Source organism: Triturus cristatus, chromosome 7, assembly GCF_964204655.1.
Source record: "Triturus cristatus chromosome 7, aTriCri1.1, whole genome shotgun sequence".
NCBI classification, from domain to species: Eukaryota; Metazoa; Chordata; class Amphibia; order Caudata; family Salamandridae; genus Triturus; species Triturus cristatus.
Window position 1 is genome coordinate 1,117,412,609 of NC_140590.1, and position 19,586 is coordinate 1,117,432,194.

Genomic DNA, 19,586 nt, shown 5'->3' on the forward strand with positions numbered 1-19,586 from the left:
ATGAAGACAACGTCTGCGGATATGGATTGCAACAATCCCTAGCTGAAGGATTTCAACTTCCATTTCAGAGACTAAATCATAAGGTTGAAAAATGTAACTGGGATTAATCTGCTTGGTGTATCTGACCATCATTCCATCATGGCTGGAAGAAAATCACATCAAGAAGCAGCATATTCTGCCAATACTTATCATTTGCACTTCAAGACATTACCAATATTTTTGACATGCATTTTTACGTATTTTCAAATTTGGTTTAGCTAATTAGATTATGTTCGTTACAATTCACCCAATGTGTCTAATTCTTTTAGGTAATTTTATTGTTTTCGTGTTTTGACTTTATTACTGTTTGGTATCGCACCATTTTTTTCACAGTGCCTGTCTTCTCTGTATAATATTTATCAGTGGGTTAAGCCTAAAATTATTTAGCCACTTTAGCGTTTACACTGACAAGGTAAAGTTAATATTTCTTTCACAGGTTGACAGCCTACCCAAAATAATAATTCACTTAAATGGATCAACCAATTTTTCTCCTTCTACTATTTTGACAAAATATTAGTCTTTTCAGTTTCTGGTTGAAAGAATGAAAGCCAAAAATATGATTTTATGATAGTTCTCAAGAGATAATGAATACATCCCATCACAATTCAAAGACCACATCAAGGAAATCAGGTCCAATACAAATGCAAAAATTTAATCAATAAGGCAAAATGACTAATTTCATAGACTAGGTACAACACATTTAGACTTACTTCTGCTGCCTAGAGCAGCAATAAGAAAGAGAAGTAATATTTAGACATAGATTATCATCATGAAAATAAACAAATAAGTAAAACTTTAGAAAATGCTGAATTATTCATGCAATTTATATGTTAACAAAAATTATTGAAATACCACTCTCATTTTGAAATCTTTTAGGAGTCACTCAAAAGATCAATATGTACAATTCCATACACTGAATTAAAAGGTAAACTTACTGTTGTTGTCTGAAAGAGAGATAAGAAAGTGATGTTAAATATTAGATATATCATTTACAGTGATTAGAATTTCAAAAATTAAACTCAAAATGTGTGGAAACAACAGAAATGCTACTTTACATGTTAGCAAGATATATCAAAATTACGATTCTCATTTAGGAGCAACCAAACTATACTTTACAATTGAATTGAGTCAGACACAATTGGGCATGATAGGAACAAGTGCACATCTAACTGAATATGAGTGTAGCAAGTGCTATTTAAACTTCTCCTAATTCACTGTAGATATTCAAGTACATTTGTTTTGAGTCATTTATGCTTGTCCATCCCCTAATTTTCACAACTATATAGCAGATAACTAATGTTTTGTATTGGGTGTGTTCATCTTGCTGCCTGTTACTTTGAAATATTAGTGTAATACTAATTTTAAAATACCAATGAAGTATGTTGTGAAAATGACATATTGTATTGTAATGCATCAGAGCTGTAGTTTTTAAAAAGCCTGGAATATATGGGCTCATAGACCCCAAGCATTATCTTTGGCTGCAAGGACAAAACACGTTGCAGGAGTCTTTTTCCTGATCAGCCTAGTTGACTTGTCACAACTGTGCCTGAATTGAATCATACTGTGAACCTCTGCTGGAGTGGGTGCTGCATTCTAAGTGCTGTCCCTAAGTTCCTGTTAGCCTCAGAAGTGACCAAGAGGAGATGCTCCTGAAAGTATGCAAAGTTGTGACTGAGAATATTTGTTGACCTCCAAAATGTTTAGAGTTTCTGCAGAACTCTTTGAAGCATTGCCCGATATTAAGAAGGTCTTTCACAGATATAACTACAGGTTTTTCCAACTAGAGGATATTTAAGCTTGTTTAAAAAGACATGAAACTTGTCTCACAGTGTGGCAGATAGTTTGCTCAATCAAAAAATAAATGATGTACTGTCCATCTTATAAGAAGTGCATTGAATCCAAATGTAATAGGCCAAACAAGGCATCAATCATGTTTGTATTGTCATACCTATCTGCCAAACCTTAAATCAGGCACTAAGCCCAGAGGCACAAATCAGGACGGATCTAAGGAGCTATAATTATCCCCAAACATGTCATGACTCTGGTTGCTTCAAATTTTTAATTTCTCCAAAAACAAAGCTTTTTCCACTATAACCAAATGCGTCAGCAGGAGTTATTCCGGCAGCTCCCAGCATTAAGTGGACGTCTGCGTATATAGATTGCAACAGTCCCTAGCAGAAGGGTTTCATTTTTTTTTTAAACATTTTTTTTTGTTCTTTACCAACATATACAAATCAAGTTAAATCATCTTTAACAACATCGTGCCTTCCCACCCCCCCACCCCGGGTCCAAGAAGTAACCAAGGATAAAAGCAATAAAAATAAAAAATACAGAAAAAACAGAGAAGGAACAAAAAAAAGGGACAGTATATACTTATCGAAACTAAGACACAATCATTGCAGATATATGCAAAAACAAAAAGTAGCTGTCTACGCCAGAAAAACAAAAAAGAGAGCAAGCTTAAAAAAGAAAAATAGGTCCGAATAAGAGCAGGGGATCGGTAAAGAGAGACAGTGAGGGAAAAATGAATCACAAATATACAGAAAAATATTCTACATATATATTATGCATTATGGGGGCTCAGAGTATCAAGCCATCTAGTCAAAGGGTCCCAAACCACTAGACCCTTTTCTCTTGCTCTTCTTCCCTTCTTAGCATAGACAGCTCTCTCCAGCCTATACGTAGCAAGTAATCTAGCTTGCCATTGGCCAAAAGAAGGGGGGTTCAGATCTTTCCACTGCGTAGCAATACATATCCGAAAAATAGTCATAGCAACGAACAACAAAGCACCACCTTCTTTAACATTAAGCAAATCATATAACCCTAGCATAATGGTAATTGGCATAAGTTGAATACCTAGAGAAAGGATTCTACTCAAAAACAATTGTACCTCTTTCAAAAGTGGCGCAAGTTTTGGGCATGTAGCGAACATATGCACAGAATCCGCCCCATACTCTGTACAACGAGGACAGGTAGTTCCAGAACCAATTGCCCATTTCGCAACCTTATTAGGAGTTATATACATAAAGTATCCGGTCTTATAAAATTGTACTTGCAGTTTAGGGGAAAAGAGGTATGTTCGTGCTAGACTGAATGCAGAGCAAAAAACATTAGAAGAGATATTCAGCTTCAGCTGCCATTTAGCCTCTATTTTCTCAAATCATCTGGTCTTTGTTCATTCAAAATGCAATTGATATCTCCAATCCTGGGTATTTTAAAGCCAAGTAGTTTGTCTATAAAATCTAGAGCTACAAGCCCAACAGACCCCTCAATGTTCTTTACTAGGTAATTTATAATCGCGTGATACTGAAATATCTGGTCATTGCTTAAATTGAAACTATTTTGCAATTCCTCAAATGACAGAAAGTGACCAGCCCTATATAAATCTCCTAATCTACAAACACCAGCGCGGTGCCATTGCCGGAGATATGTACTTTTAAATATTAGTGGGAGGTTATCATTATTTCTAATCGGAGTGTAGTAGCTTAGCCTGTTAATTGCAAATATTTTACGGATGTTACGAAAGACCTGGTAGGCACAGATCATTGTCTTAAATTTCACTCGCTTGTAGTAGCTATATTCCAACTGGCGCCAGAGACACCCCTTTTCATTTTCCCCCATCAGCAAAACATAGGGAGAGGGCAGGCCTGAAGGAGAAAAAATATATTCCTCATGCATCATTTCACAGCATTGTTGTAAAGAAGCAGCCCAGTAATATAATTTTAAATTAGGAAGAGCCAAGCCTCCACTCTCGCTAGGTAAAGAGAGAAGGTTAAAAGCCCTTCTCGGTCTCGTGTATGACCAGATAAATTGAGAGAAGATTTGTTAAAAAACTAGAAGTATAAGTCTATTAAAAATAAGCGGAATTGTACGAAAAAAATTAAGTAATTTTGGAAAATAAGTCATTTTTAAAACGTTACATCTTCCAAGTATGGTTAAATGTAAATTGTCGATTTTCCTGAGTGATTTTCTCATATTAGTGGCCAGAGGGGTCAAGTTTTCATTCATTAAAGTGTCCAGGTCTGGAACAATATCAACCCCAAGATATTTTGCTTTCTTAGTAATTCTTTCATCTACCCAGGTTATCATTTTATTAACAACTATCTGTGTCTTTGTTCGATTCAGGGCATAACCAGAAATCATTCCAAATTTTTGAGTTTCTTGCTCCAGAGTCCTGATAGCGAGCTAGGGTGCCAGAGTAACAATGGCGATGTCATCGGCATAGGCCATAATCTTTGTATCAATACCGAACCTTGAAACCGTGGGAATTAAAAGATTGACTTCAATTCTTCTTATTAAAGGGTCAATATAAAGGGCGAAAAGCAGGGGTGAACAGGGACACCCCTGCCTCGTTCCTCTAGTTATTTGTATTAATTCAGTCAATTGGCCATTGATGCATATTTTGGCTGTTGGATTCTTATATAATGCCTGTACAGCCTGAATAAGTCTTACTCCAAATTTAGATACTAGTGACTCAATGTTTATAGATATTCTCATGGCAATAATTTTAGAGAAGAGTTTTGAGTCAGTATTAATTAGAGTTATCGGTCTATAGGATGCCATCTCGAGGGGTGATTTATCTTTTTTTGGAAATATAACAATTTTGGCTAAGGACCAGGAATTCGGAGGAGCAGTCCCCTCAAAGATAGACCTTACTACACTTGTAAAAAGGTCTTTAATTTGAGCCGAAAAAGTTTCATAAAATTCGACTGGAATACTGTCTATCCCAGAAGCTTTACCGTCCGGAAGGCTGGCCAGTGCTATTGCGACCTCGTCCCAAGCAGGAATATTTTCCAGTGAGTCACGTGTAGCATCATTCAGTTTACCAATCGATATTCCCTCTAGATATTCTACTATCTTCATATCTAAGTCTTCAGATGGCCCATTGATCTCTTCTAAGTATAGCTTTTCATAAAACTGCCTGAAGGCTTCCTCTATTTTTTTCGAATCGGTGATAAGCCCATCCGACTCGGTATTGATAGCAGTAATGGTATTTGCTGTTATCCTTTGTCTTGTGGAAATAGCGAGCTGATGACCGATACGCTCACTCCACTCGTAGCATTTCTCTCTAGATGCAGCCCATTTGATAACTATTTTTTCCGCTAACACAGCCCCCATTTCTGATTTAGAAACTGCTACCAGAGTCTGTGCCTCATCTAATACTACACCCGTCAGAACTGCCTGTGTTCGTTTTTTTCCCGCTTCAATCATCTGTAGATGTAATAATTCAATTTGTATTTTTTCCTGTTTATTCTTTCGGATTGAAAAACGTAATGTTTCCCCCCTGATGCCTGCCTTAAGGGTGGCCCAGACCACCATTACAGATGCTGTCCCAATATTTATATCCAAAAATTCCCGTAGCCAACCGGCCATGTATTCTCGGTAGTTATTGTTATATAACAGAGCTTTTTAAACGTCCAAGTTACGCCTGGTCTCTGAACACCCCAGCCCTCTAAATTTAAAATAAGAGGGTTGTGATCCGACAGTAATCGAGGCGAGACATCAATAGAACAATCATGAATAAAAGCAGAGGAGACGAAAAAATAATCCAGTCTAGCCAGAGACCGAGAGGGGCAGAAAAAAAAGTGAAGCCATTCTGACCAGGTTTGAGATAAGCCCAGACATCTATTAGGCCATGTGTATTTATTAGATTAGTCAGAGCCCGAAAAACTTTAGGGTTTCTTCCCTTATAGCCCCAAGATTCATGGGAATCCCAAATGCTAGGGAGATTTACATTTAAGTCACCACATAAAATTATCGGAAGTGGCCAGTGCACTAATTCTTGATTAACGTGATTTATCACCCCAGGATCGTCTAAGTTGCTAGCGTATACCGAGCAAATCGTAAACACAGGATTAAGAGGTAAAGAGCATTGTACGATGACCCATCTCCCTAATGCGTCGGATTTAACCTGATTCACTACTATTGGTAGTGTATTACATACCAGGATCCCATTCCCTTTATCCGGACACCCTGCGAGGTTGCCCCAATAAGTTTAAAACCAAGAATATTCAGCAAAGATTTCTGAGAGCCTTCAATATGAGTCTCATGGAGGCATACCATGTCCGCCCCCATCTGACGTAATGCCTGCGCAGCTTTCTGCCTTTTCAATAACTCGTTTAGGCCGCAGATATTTAATGAGACTATTCTAAGCTTATTTGGTGTATTCATCTTTTCCTCTTTCTTTTTAAATGTTGATAATAACCAGGCTGATACCCTACATGTAGTCCTGTATCAATCAAGTCTCCCACAAACCCATAACCCACAACCCACCTCTCACCATTCTCCCCCTCCACCCCCCTGACACTGTAAACTCTCCAGCCAAGCCAATTTTCTGCTCTCTTAAATTGCCAGCGTGAATAAAAACCTAAAAAGTAACATTAAACATTTTTTTTTCCCCAAGAAAAAATACTAACATATTAGCTTTTAGCCCCAAAGCATTCAATGGAAACCTGGACCCCCAGCCCCAACCCCACCCCCCCCCAAAAAAAAACAGTCAGGAACCCCCTGAATGATGGAAACGAATGTGAGACCCCCAGCTGCCGCAAAAAAAAAACAGTCCAATCTGAATAGCCTATCAATTGCCCAAAAAGAGAAGTTTTGAAGAAGTAATTTACTTTTTTTTTTTTTTCCTCGTCCTCCACTACCCCACTCAATCCCCCTTTTTTTTTTTTTTGGCTGACACCCCACACAAGGTAGGGCTTTTTTTTTTTTTAGATATTATTTATCCCAAAAGTCCCAAGAGTCCCAGAGTCCCAGAGTCCTGAGCTACAAGATTTATTTTCTCTTTCTTCCCGTTAATTCCTTTAAGTATTCTCCAGCTTTGATTTCGGAGGTAAACATTCGGGTCGATCCCTCAAAAATGACTTTCAGTCTTGCAGGGTTCATCAGGAAGGCTTGAGCGCCTTGCGATTGTAGAGGAGATATTAATTGACGCAGACGCCATCTGCGTTCCACTGTTGTGTGCCCAAAGTCTGGCTTAGCAAAAAACTTAACTCCATCGACTTCTCTCTGGGAGTTTGGCCTAGCCTGATCATAAATGAATTGCCTTAAGAGGAAATTGCCCAAAAAAACCAAAAAGTCTCTGGGTCTCTCTTTTTCATGATTACTGCTGACCTGGTTTTGTCTTAAATCAAAGGGAAAACGGTGAGCCCTTTGTACTTCCTGATCCCAATTCCAGCTAGTCTGTAATGGAAAGGCGGACCGGAGCAATTTTACAATTTACCCTCTAGGGTCGTCTCCCTCTACGCCTTCCGTATCCCTAACAGTCTTAAGTTGTTTCTCCGCAGCCTGTTTTCCTGCTCCTCGAGCTTGGTCATCATATCGGTAAGACGAGCCTCATGGGATGCTCCTTGTTCCTTAAATAGGGAAACCTCTGCTTCTAGGGTCTCTGTCCGGGTTTCTACCATAGAGACCCGGTCACCAATATTGGTGCGGATTTTGTTTAATTTCCTTATACTGCCATGGAGTTTTTTGGTAGCCCCTTTTGCGGCAAGGTTGTCTGATCTGACCTCTTCCTGAAACTGCTTGATGGAGGCAAATATTACTGATAAAGAAGGCTCCAAAGGGATTTCGATAGAAGACTGTGGGCTTGTGAGTAATTGTAAGTTAGAATCTCCATCTGAGGGGGGACCGTGAAGCTCTAAGTGTCCTCGCTTCAATTGGGTACGTTTTTTAGTCAATATTTTTTTCTTTTTAACAGTTCTAGAGGCGAGGCAGTTCAACTCCCCTTCAGATACACTGGTTCCTGTGGAGCTCGCTAGCTCATTGTCAGTTTCAGTTAGAGATCCATCTGAAACGGAAAAAAAGTTCTCATTAACTAGATCAGGAGTCTGTGGATCTGTCATTCCGGGTGTCAGGTTATCCAAACCATTCTCAGAAACGATGGAAGGGGCAGTGGGGGTTGTTGTAGCCAAGAGGGTAATATTGGAAGCGGCAGAAGTAGAGGCGGAAGTCGTAGAGGCAGAACTAACGATATCTTGATTACAGAGACTAGGCTCAGACACTGGCACCTTGTTTGTCTTATCCGCCGATGCCTTGTCTTGAGGTGACTGCAGAGATGGTATACTTCCTTGCTCTATGAAAGGCTCGATAGAGCTCGCGGAGGCAGTTGTAGAAGGAAAGGGCGTATGCTTAAGAATTGGGAAATGTTTAATTATAGAGCTCCCAACATTCTCCATTGTCTTCTCTTTTAAACACATAACACCCCCTCCATATTTATTCATATTCTTTTTGGATCCCAAGTCCTTTTTACCTTTTGATGGAAGATCAGGTCTCTCCGTTTTTTCCAGCTTTTCCTTCTCTCCCATCTCCTCCTGTGCGGTGGCGGGTCTAGATTTATGTATCCTCTGTCCGCGGGTAGCCATTTCCCAGCGACGGCGTCTGTTAAGGATATCACCTGCCCCTCTGCTGACACCTCTACCCCCTAGCGAAACCAGCTGAGCACGAATCCTCCCGGCGAAGGAAGCGGTAGTTTTTCCCGCGCTGGAGTCGGCACTGCCGTGAAAGCGGAGCACTACTGAGCACCACACATGAAGCCTCGCCCCTCCTGGGCCGTTGGAACCATAAGCTGAGGCCCTAGGCGCCCGAGACACGGGTGCCTGAAAAGCCGCAACAATTCCAAGCATTTACCGCTGAACCCGCTGAGCGGGCGCTGAATTCTTCAAAGCTTCAAAGGATCGGCCGGCGAAATCAGAACATCCTCAAGTGCTGTCCGTGCGGCAACTGGGAAAAGGGAAGTGCTCACACTAGCGCCATCTGCTGTTCATCGAGTCAGAGGCAAATATCAGGACGGATCTAAGGAGCTATAATTATCCCCAAACATGTCATGACTCTGGTTGCTACTAATTTTTAATTTCTCCAAAAACAAAGCTTTTTCCACTATAACCAAAGGCATCAGCAGGAGTTATTCCAGCAGCTCCCAACATTAAGTGGACGTCTGCGTATAAAGATTGCAACAGTCTCTAGCAGAAGGGTTTCAACTGCCATTTCAAAGATGAAATCATAAGGTTGAAAAATTTAACTGGGATTAATCTGCTTTGTTTATCTGACCCTCATTCCATCATGGTTGGACGAAAATCACATCTAGAAGCCAACATATTGTGCCAATACGTGACATTTGCACTTCGAGACATTTCCAATATTTTTGACATGCTGTTTTACGTATTATCAAATCTGGTTTGGCTAATTAGATTATGTCCATTAGAATTCACCCAATATGTTTAATTCTTTTAGATGCATTTATTGTTTTGACTTTATTACTGTTTGGAAACGCACAATTTATTTCCCAGTTCCTGTAAATTGAGCCTGTCTTCTCTTTATCATATTTATCAGGGGGTTAGGCTGAAAATTATTTAGCCACTTTAGCCTTCACCCTGACAAGTTAGGGTTAATATGTCTTTCAGAGGTTGATAGCCTATTCAAAATAATAACTGACTTAATTGGGATCAACCAAATGTATTGCTTCTTATATTTTGACACAAATTTGTGTCTTTTCAGTTTCTGGTTGAAAGAATGAAATCTAATAATATGATTTTATGATAGTTCTCAAGAGATGATGTATACAACCCATCACAATTCAAAGACCACATAGAGAAAATAAGGTCCCACAAAAATACATTAATTCACTAAATAAGGCAAAATGTCCAATTTCATAGACTAGGTAAAAAACATTTAGACTTACTTCTGGTGCCTATAGGAGAAATAAGAAAGAGATGTAAACATTTAGACATAGATCATCATCATGAAAATAAACAAATAAGTCAACCTTTAGAAAATGCAGAATTATTCATGTCATTTATATGTTAATGAAAAATATTGAAATAGCACTCTCATTTAGAAATCTCTTAGGAGTCACTCAAATTTAAATATGTACATTTCCATACACTGAATTAAAAGGTAAACTTACTGTTGTTGTCTGAAAGAGAGATAAGAAAGTGATGGTAAATATTAGATATATCATTTACAATGATTAGAATTTCAAAAATTAAACTCAAAATGTGTGGAAACAACAGAAATGCTACTTTACATGTTAGCAAGATATATCAAAATTACAATTCTCATTTAGGAGCAACCAAACTATACTTTACAACTGAATTGATTCAGACACAATTGGGCTTGATAGAAACAAGTGCACATCTAGCTGAATATGAGTGTAGCAAGTGCTATTTAAACTTCTCCAAATTCACTGTAGATAATCAAGTACATTTGTTTTGAGTCATTTATGCTTGTCCATCCCCTAATTTTCACAACTATATAGCAGATAACTAATGTTTTGTATTGGGTGTGTTCATCTTGCTGCCTGTTACTTTGAAATATTAGTGTAATACTAATTTTAAAATACCAATGAAGTATGTGGTGAAAAAAAGGAAATATGACATATTGTATTGTAATGCATCAGAGCTGTAGTTTTTAAAAAGCCTGGAATGTATGGGCTCATAGACCCCAAGCATTATCTTTAGCTACAAGGACAAAACACTTTGCAAGAGTCTTTTTCCTGATCAGCCTAGTTGACTTGTCACACCTGGGACTGAACTGAATCATACTGTGAACCTCTGCTGGAGTGGGTGCTGCATTCTAAGTGCTGTCCCTAAGTTCCTGTTAGCCTCAGAAGTGACCAAGAGGAGATGCTCCTGAAAGTATGCAAAGGTGTGACTGAGAATATTTTTGGACCTCCAAAATGTTTAGAGTTTCTGCAGAACTCTTTGAAGCATTGCCCGATATTTAGAAGGTCTTTCACAGATATAACTACAGGTTTTTCCAACTAGAGGATATTTGATCTTGTTGAAAAAGACAAAATGGTTGTCTCAGACTTTGGCTGATAGGTTGCACAATCAAAACATAAATTATGTACTGTCCATGTTATAAGAAGTGAATTAAATCCACATGTAATTGTAATAGGCCAAACAAGGCATCAATCATGTTTGTACTGTCATACCTATCTGCCAAACCTTAAATCAGGCACTACGCCCAGAGGCAGAAATCAGGACGGAGCAAAGGTGCTATAATTTTCCCCAAACATGTCATGACTCTGGTTGACAATAATTTTAAATTTCTCTAAAAACAGAGCTTTTTCCAACATAACCAAATGCGTCAGCAGGATTTATTCCAGCAGCTCCCAGCAATGAAGAGAACATCTGTGGATTGCAACAATCTGTAGCTAAAGGATTTCAACTTCCATTTGAGAGACTAAATCATAAGGTTGAAATATTTAACTGGGATTAATCTGCTTGGTGTATCTGACCCTCATTCCATCATGGCTGGATGAAAATCACATCAAGAGGCAGCATATTGTGCGAATACTTATCATTTGCACTTCAATACATTACCAATATTTTTTACATGCATTTTTACGTATTTTCAAATCTGGTTTCGCTAATTAGATTATGTTCATTACAATTCACCTAATGTGTCTAATTCTTTTAGGTAATTTTATTGTTTTCGCATTTTGATTTTATTATTGTTTGGTATCGCACCACTTTTTTCACAGTTCCTGTAATTTGAGCCTGTCTTCTCTGTATCATATTTATCAGGGGGTTAAGCTTAAATTTATTTAGCCACTTTAGCGTTCACCCTGACAAGTTAAGTTTAATATTTCTGTCACAGGTTGACAGCCTACCCAAAATAATAATTCACTTAATTGGAACCAACCAATTGTTTTGCTTCTAACATTTCGACAAAAATCTTTGTCTTTTCAGTTTCTGATTGAAAGAATAAAAGCCAATAATATGATTTTATGATAGTTTTCAAGAGATGATGAATATAACCCATCACAATTCAAAAACCAGATCAAGGAAATCAGGTTCCACAAAAATACAAAAATGTACTCAATTAGTCAAAATGACTAATTTTATGGACTAGGTAAAAATCATTTAGACTTACTTCTGCTGCCTAGAGCAGCAACAAGAAAGAGAAGTAATATTTAGACATAGATTATCATCATGAAAATAAACAAATAAGTAAAACTTTAGAAAATGCAGAATTATTCATTTAATTTATATGTTAACAAAAATTATTGAACTACCACTCTCATTTTGAAATCTCTTAGGAGTCACTCAAAAGATCAATATGTACAATTCCACGCACTGAATTAAAAGGTAAACTTACTGTTGTTGTCTGAAAGAGAGATAAGAAAGTGATGTTAAATATTAGATATATCATTTACAATGATTAGAACTTCAAAAATTAAACTCAAAATGTGTGGAAACAACAGAAATGCTACTTTACATGTTAGCAAGATATATCAAAATTACAATTCTTATTTAGGAGCAACCAAACTATACTTTACAATTGAATTGATTCAGACACAATTGGGCATGATAGGAACAAGTGCACATCTAACTGAATATGAGTGTAGCAAGTGCTATTTAAACTTCTCCTAATTCACTGTAGATATTCAAGTACATTTGTTTGGAGTCATTTATGCTTGTCCATCCCCCAATTTTCACAACTATATAGCAGATAACTAATGTTTTGTATTGGGTGTGTTCATCTTGCTGCCTGTTACTTTGAAATATTAGTGTAATACTAATTTTAAAATATCAATGAAGTATGTTGTGAAAATGACATATTGTATTGTAATGCATTAGAGCTGTAGTTTTTAAAAAGCCTGGAATGTATGGGCTCATAGACCCCAAGCATTATCTTTAGCTACAAGGACAAAACACGTTGCAAGAGTCTTTTTCCTGATCAGCCTAGTTGACTTGTCACAACTGGGACTGAACTGAATCAATCTGTGAACCTCTGCTGGAGTGTGTGCTGCATTCTAAGTGCTGTCCCTAAGTTCCTGTTAGCCTCAGAAGTGACCAAGAGGAGATGCTCCTGAAAGTATGCAAAGTTGTGACTGAGAATATTTTTTGACCTCCAAAATGTTTAGAGTTTCTGCAGAACTGTTTGAAGCATTGCCCGATATTTAGAAGGTATTTCACAGATATAACTACAGGTTTTTCCAACTAGAGGATATTTGAGCTTGTTGAAAAAGACATGAGACTTATCTCACAGTGTGGCAGATAGTTTGCTCAATCAAAAAATAAATTACGTACTGTCCATCTTATAAGAAGTGCATTGAATCCAAATGCAATTGAAATAGGCCAAACAAGGCATCAATCATGTTTTTATTGTCATAACTATCTGCCAAACCTTAAATCAGGCACTAAGCCGAGAGGCAAAAATCAGGACGGATCTAAGGAGCTATAATTATCCCCAAACATGTCATGACTCTGGTTGCCACAAATTTTTAATTTCTCCAAAAACAAAGATTTTTTCAATATAACCAAAGGTGTCAGCAGGAGTTATTCCAGCAGCTCCCAGCATTAAGTGGGCGTCTGCGTATATAGATTGCAACAGTCCCTAGCAGAAGGGTTTCAACTGCCATTTCAGAGATTAAATCATAAGGTTGAAAAATTTAACTGGGATTAATCTGCTTTGTTTATCTGACCCTCATTCCATCATGGCTGGACGAAAATCACATCTAGAAGCCAACATATTGTGTCAATACGTGTCATTTGCACTTCAATACATTTCCAATATTTTTGACATGCTGTTTTACGTATTATCAAATCTGGTTTGGCTAATTAGATTATGTCCATTAGACATCACACAATGGTGCCAATTACAATCCGGTAAAAACCGGGTACGAACCGTCGGACGGAGCATATTCTCCGTCCGACGCGTACCCGGTCGTGTAAATATACAAACATGGAATTACGATTCGCATGGAAACACCTTTCCTGTACGAATCGTACAAAACCCCGACCGAACAAAATAAACGTACTAAAGCGATCCGGGAAAGCGCCGACGTGACGTCGGGATGCACGCAGCCTGCCATTCACGAACCAGGAATTACGATTCGCACCGACGTCATCCCGCACGGTGAATATTTTCCGGCTGCCAAAAACTGCCGGGAAATCAGGACGACGCGAACAAGGAGGACCCGTACGCGACGGACAGACAGGATGACGCGAACAAGGAGGACCTGTACGCGACGGACAGACATGGACCCGAACCTACGTGTCATCCCCGCCCTCATAGCAGTCGACCTCCTCTACAGGTTACGACGCAGACGCCGCAGAAGGTCAGAACAACACCCATGGGCAAAGGGGGGGGGGGGCAGTGGCAGGACACATAACCCCCACCCAAGTCACACAGCACACATGCCCTGGACATACCTGACCCTCAGGCCCTGGTCACTACAAGGTGGTGGGGGTGTGTCCAGCCAAGCCAGCGACCGCCACAACGGAAGTTCTTCACAACGCGAACCGGCAACACAACCATACAGGTACGTCCCGTACCCACGCCTTAAGAGCGTGGGTACGAGTCATACCACGCCCATACCTACGTCACCCCAACAATGGCGGGACGGCTCGTACCCACGTGGCAAAGGCCTGGGGACGGCCCGCACAAGCATTCCACAGCGTGGGTACGGCAATGTACGGACCGTACCCCCACCCGCATATGCATGGAGCGAACCCCCCACCCCAACAGTGTAAGTACGACACATACCCTCACCCGCGTACGTACGGAGCGTACCCCCCACCCCAACAGTGTAAGTACGACCCGTACCCTCACCCGCTTATGCATGGAGCGAACCCCCCACCCCAACAGTGTAAGTACGACCCGTACCCTCACCCGCGTATGCATGGAGCGAACCCCCCACCCCAACAGTGTAAGTACGACCCGTACCCTCACCCGCATACGTACGGAGCGTACCCCCCACCCCAACAGTGTAAGTACGACCCGTACCCTCACCTGCATATGCATGGAGCAAACCCCCCACCCCAACAGTGTAAGTACGACACGTACCCTCACCCGCGTATGTACGGAGCGTACCCCCCACCCCAACAGTGTAAGTACGACCCGTACCCTCACCCGCGTACGTACGGAGCGTACCCCCCACCCCAACAGTGTAAGTACGACCCGTACCCTCACCTGCATATGCATGGAGCAAACCCCCCACCCCAACAGTGTAAGTACGACACGTACCCTCACCCGCGTATGTACGGAGCGTACCCCCCACCCCAACAGTGTAAGGATGACCCGTACCCTCACCCGCGTATGCATGGAGCGAACCCCCCACCCCAACAGTGTAAGTACGACACGTACCCTCACCCGCGTACGTACGGAGCGTACCCCCCACCCCAACAGTGTAAGTACGACCCGTACCCTCACCCGCGTATGCATGGAGAGAACCCCCCACCCCAACAGTGTAAGTACGACCCGTACCCTCACCCGCATATGCATGGAGCGAACCCCCCACCCCAACAGTGTAAGTACGACCCATACCCTCACCCGCATACGTACGGAGCGCACCCCCCACCCCAACAGTGTAAGTACAACCCGTACCCTCACCCTCGTATGCATGGAGCGAACCCCCCACCCCAACAGTGTAAGTACGACACGTACCCTCACCCGCGTACATATGGAGCGTACCCCCCCACCCCAACAGTATAAGTACGACCCGTACCCTCACCCGCGTACGTACGGAGCGTACCCCCCACCCCAACAGTGTAAATACGACCCGTACCCTCACCCGCGTATGCATGGAGCGAACCCCCCACCCCAACAGTGTAAGTACGACACGTACCCTCACCCGCGTACGTACGGAGCGTACCCCCCACCCCAACAGTGTAAGTATGACCCGTACCCTCACCCGCGTACGTACGGAGCATACCCCCCACCCCAACAGTGTAAGTACGACCCGTACCCTCACCCGCGTATGCATGGAGCGAACCCCCCACCCCAACAGTGTAAGTACGACACGTACCCTCACACGCGTATGTACGGAGCGTACCCCCCACCCCAACAGTGTAAGTACGACCCGTACCCTCACCCGCGTATGCATGGAGCAAACCCCCCATCCCAACAGTGTAAGTACGACACGTACCCTCACCCGCGTACGTACGGAGCGTACCCCCCACCCCAACAGTGTAAAGACGACCCGTACCCTCACCCGCGTATCCATGGAGCGAACCCACACCCGTGTATTGCCGAAGCGTACATATTGTGAATTAGGAGGGGTGTGTGCAGAGTCCCCCAGCAGTGCCCAGAGACAGGAGGGGTGTGTGCAGAGTCCCCCCAGCAGTGCCCAGAGACAGGAGGGGTGGGTGCCTATCACTCTCAGCAGTGCCCAGAGACAGGAGGTGTGTGTGCAGAGTCCCCCCAGCAGTGCCCAGAGACAGGAGGGGTGGATGCCTATCACTCCCAGCAGTGCCCAGTCACAGGAGGGGTGGGTGCCTAACACTCCCAGCAGTGCCCATGGAACGCAAAGGGTGGAGTAGCCACAGATACCATGCCCACAAATGTCAGTCATGTGTATAAAGACCCTGCAGTACATGTACCACATGTGTGCGAGGCTGGGAGTATACGCATGCATAGTGCCGAAAAGAAAACATGTACACATGAAGTCATGTCAATAGTCCACACACACAAGTACTATGACTACCAAGGATGCCACGAATGATGCAGGTGGAGACATCGCTCAGCATGCATGTGCAAAGTTGAAGGAGTCCGTCACACACCCAGCTAATGTACACACAGCTCAGCACCACATATTGGGAACACCCTGCAGGGAAGATGGCAGGGTACACAGAGGAAGGAATACACCTTGGGAAAATTTCACCATGCAGCAAATGCGTACATGGACAGAGAAACCTAGCTAACACCATGTGATGGCACACAGATACCAGGGTCCCCCCTATGACCAGCACACTACTACATTTCCCACACACCCAACACATGATTACCACCCAAAATCAGGTCGCAGCCCCACCAACAGCAACATCAGAAAAGCAGTAGTGTTCAAAGGAACCAGAAATGGCTTTAATCAGCATGATCTAAAATAGTGTGTTAGTAGAAAGTTCAATATTTACACAGCCCATAGGGCAGTCCATGAGTCACAGCTGGATGGGGGACACAGTGGGATGCGTGTCCCCTAGCTTGCCTGCACAGTTACATTCCGTCGTCTTCCACAGGGGTGAGGGCATCATGTGGGGGGGAAGGACCAGGCACCGCAGGGACAGAAGGGCGAAGGGTAGGCGACGTGGGTGCAGGGATGGAGGACTCCACCACAGGGGGTGGGGCAGGGCCAAAGGTGGATTCTAGGAGCGCGCTGCACAACTCAGCAAGGTCCTCCAGGGACTCCCCTGCACCCGAAGGAACCACAGGCCCCAAGGAGGGGGGGGGTCAGAGGGATGGGTCGCAGCGCCACTGGGGGAGGGTGTGGACAGGGGGGGGGGACTCAAGCACCCTGACCGTGGACTTCCTTGACCGCTTGCGGGGTGGTGTCACTGTGGGGCTCAGGGACAGAGCGGCCATGAAGGAGTCTTTGGGGGAGATGTGGCCAGGAGAGCTGAGGGGAGGGGATTTGGAGGGAGTGGATTGGGTGGAATGCTGACTCCCACTCTGGCTGCATGTCTTACGTTTGCCCCCCGACCCAGTGGGTGTGCCTACTTCACCCTGTTTGTGCGTGCCAGGAGGTGTGCGGCGGACCTTCCCTGCTGGTGTGGTGCCTGTGTCTGTTGTGGTGGATGCATGCTGACGTCTGGGTGTATGTGGGACAGGCATGGGAGTGGGAAGTGTGGAAGGGGCAGGGGTAGGGGGTGGGACGTAGCACTGCAGGAGACCCACTGCTGCAGTCAGTGTAGAGTCTATGGACCTCAGCAAGTTGTGTTGGTCAGCCTGCGATGAATGAATGCCCTCCAAGTATGCATCCATGTTGTTGAGGACCTGGCTGTGGCTATGGAGGACATTAAGGATCGCAGCCTGACCAATCTGCAACTGCCGCTGGATGTCCACAGACTCGGCATTGGTGGCAACAGTGGAGACAGGGGCAGGGGGTGCGGTGCCTGGCAGGAAGGAGACATGCGGTGACTGGGCATGCTGGGAAGGGACACAAGCACGTGGGAGGCGGCTGATGCCAATGGAGGGGGCGGTGCGAGATGTAGGGCTGGTGTCAGATGGTGGTGCAGCCACCGCCCACTCGGAGAGATCATCCTCGGACCCGTCAGCTTCATACTCTGTTGTGCCAGTCGACAGGTCCCCGGGTTCACTCTCCTCCGCCTCAGTCCCACTCGATGTGCCAGGCACGATGTCACCGCTGGCACTGGTGCTTGGTCCCTCTGCGCCGTCTGTGTCCATGTCTCCCTCCGTGTCCCCCGACGAAGCTGTGGGCAGGGTGAAGAGACAGAAATTAATCATACACCTGTATACATATGTCACATGAGTCCAATCTACTTAGGTTACAGTGCATAGCCTGAAACAAAAGAAGAGTTACAACCACAAAACAAGGTACATATGTAGGCCCTGCAAGACACAGTTGTTTGACCCACCATGCCATGGAAAAACTATGGAGAGCATGACACAATAGCAAATGAGATGAAATGGAATTTTGACTGAGGAGCAAGGCCCTGGGGACAATCCAGCACTGCATCTGCACCACACAGCGTGGCAGGAAATAGGGATGAGCAGGGACCATATCCAGGAACTAGAGGCACATGCAGCATAGGTAATACAGATAACATGCCCACCCTGACTGGCACATTGCACCTTGAGTGTATGTCCAGACAAAAATCACACACTGGCCAGTCCTAGCAAGGAGATTTCAGGTCTTGACATGTAGGCCATGCCCGCACCACCCACCCCCTACATGAGACAATTCTTAGGAGACACAGGAAGCACGTACATCTCTTAGTCTGGGTGAAATACACATGGGATGGAAAAATGCAATATTGCACACAAAATACCCAAGGTGCGCCTGTCCAAATAATCATGTACAAATGGGCATCATCAGATGATTGTAACAAGACACACAGGCAATGGCCACTGTGAGTATGTACTTGGGAAATCAGGTCAGGCTGGACAGTGGACACTTGTACTACATTTCACGTCAATATACATGGTGCCAGGGGACAATGGCACAGAGCACAACCTATGCTGCAGACACAGAGATTGTCGACATTTTCGGATTAAACACATGATACCTAGGAAAAGATGCCCCTGGGGACAGTAGTGGCCACACAACTCCATGCTCCTGAATGGGAATGACTGCAACACACGCTAACATCCCTGCACTATGCGTACCGCACACTCATGCACATCATGTCACAGGCCACCACATAGGACATGCGTGCTGGAAGGCCTCGCACTTGAGAGATTAACTCCCATGTCTGGACTCAGCATGAGTGCCAACTGACATGGAACCCACAAGTCCAGAACTGGACAGGGCACAGGCAAGGTCCCAAAACCTGTTACACACCACCCCCACACATGATGCTGCAGGCATAGTACACTTGGAGAAGGTGCCAGGCTACATAACCTTGTGACGGAGTGACTACACACAGACCAGGGAACACATTGCAAGGAGGAGAAGGGAGGCAGGAGAGCACTGCAATACTGTGGGTAACAGGATCTGCACAGCACCATAAAACCCTGGCAGTGTATCCATGGAACAGTGCACGTACAAATGCTGGTGAAACACAACAAACACACATGTACCTACCCCCTTCCTGCTGCTGCATCTCCTGTAGGCGTTTGTCCAAGTCTGGAAAGACCAC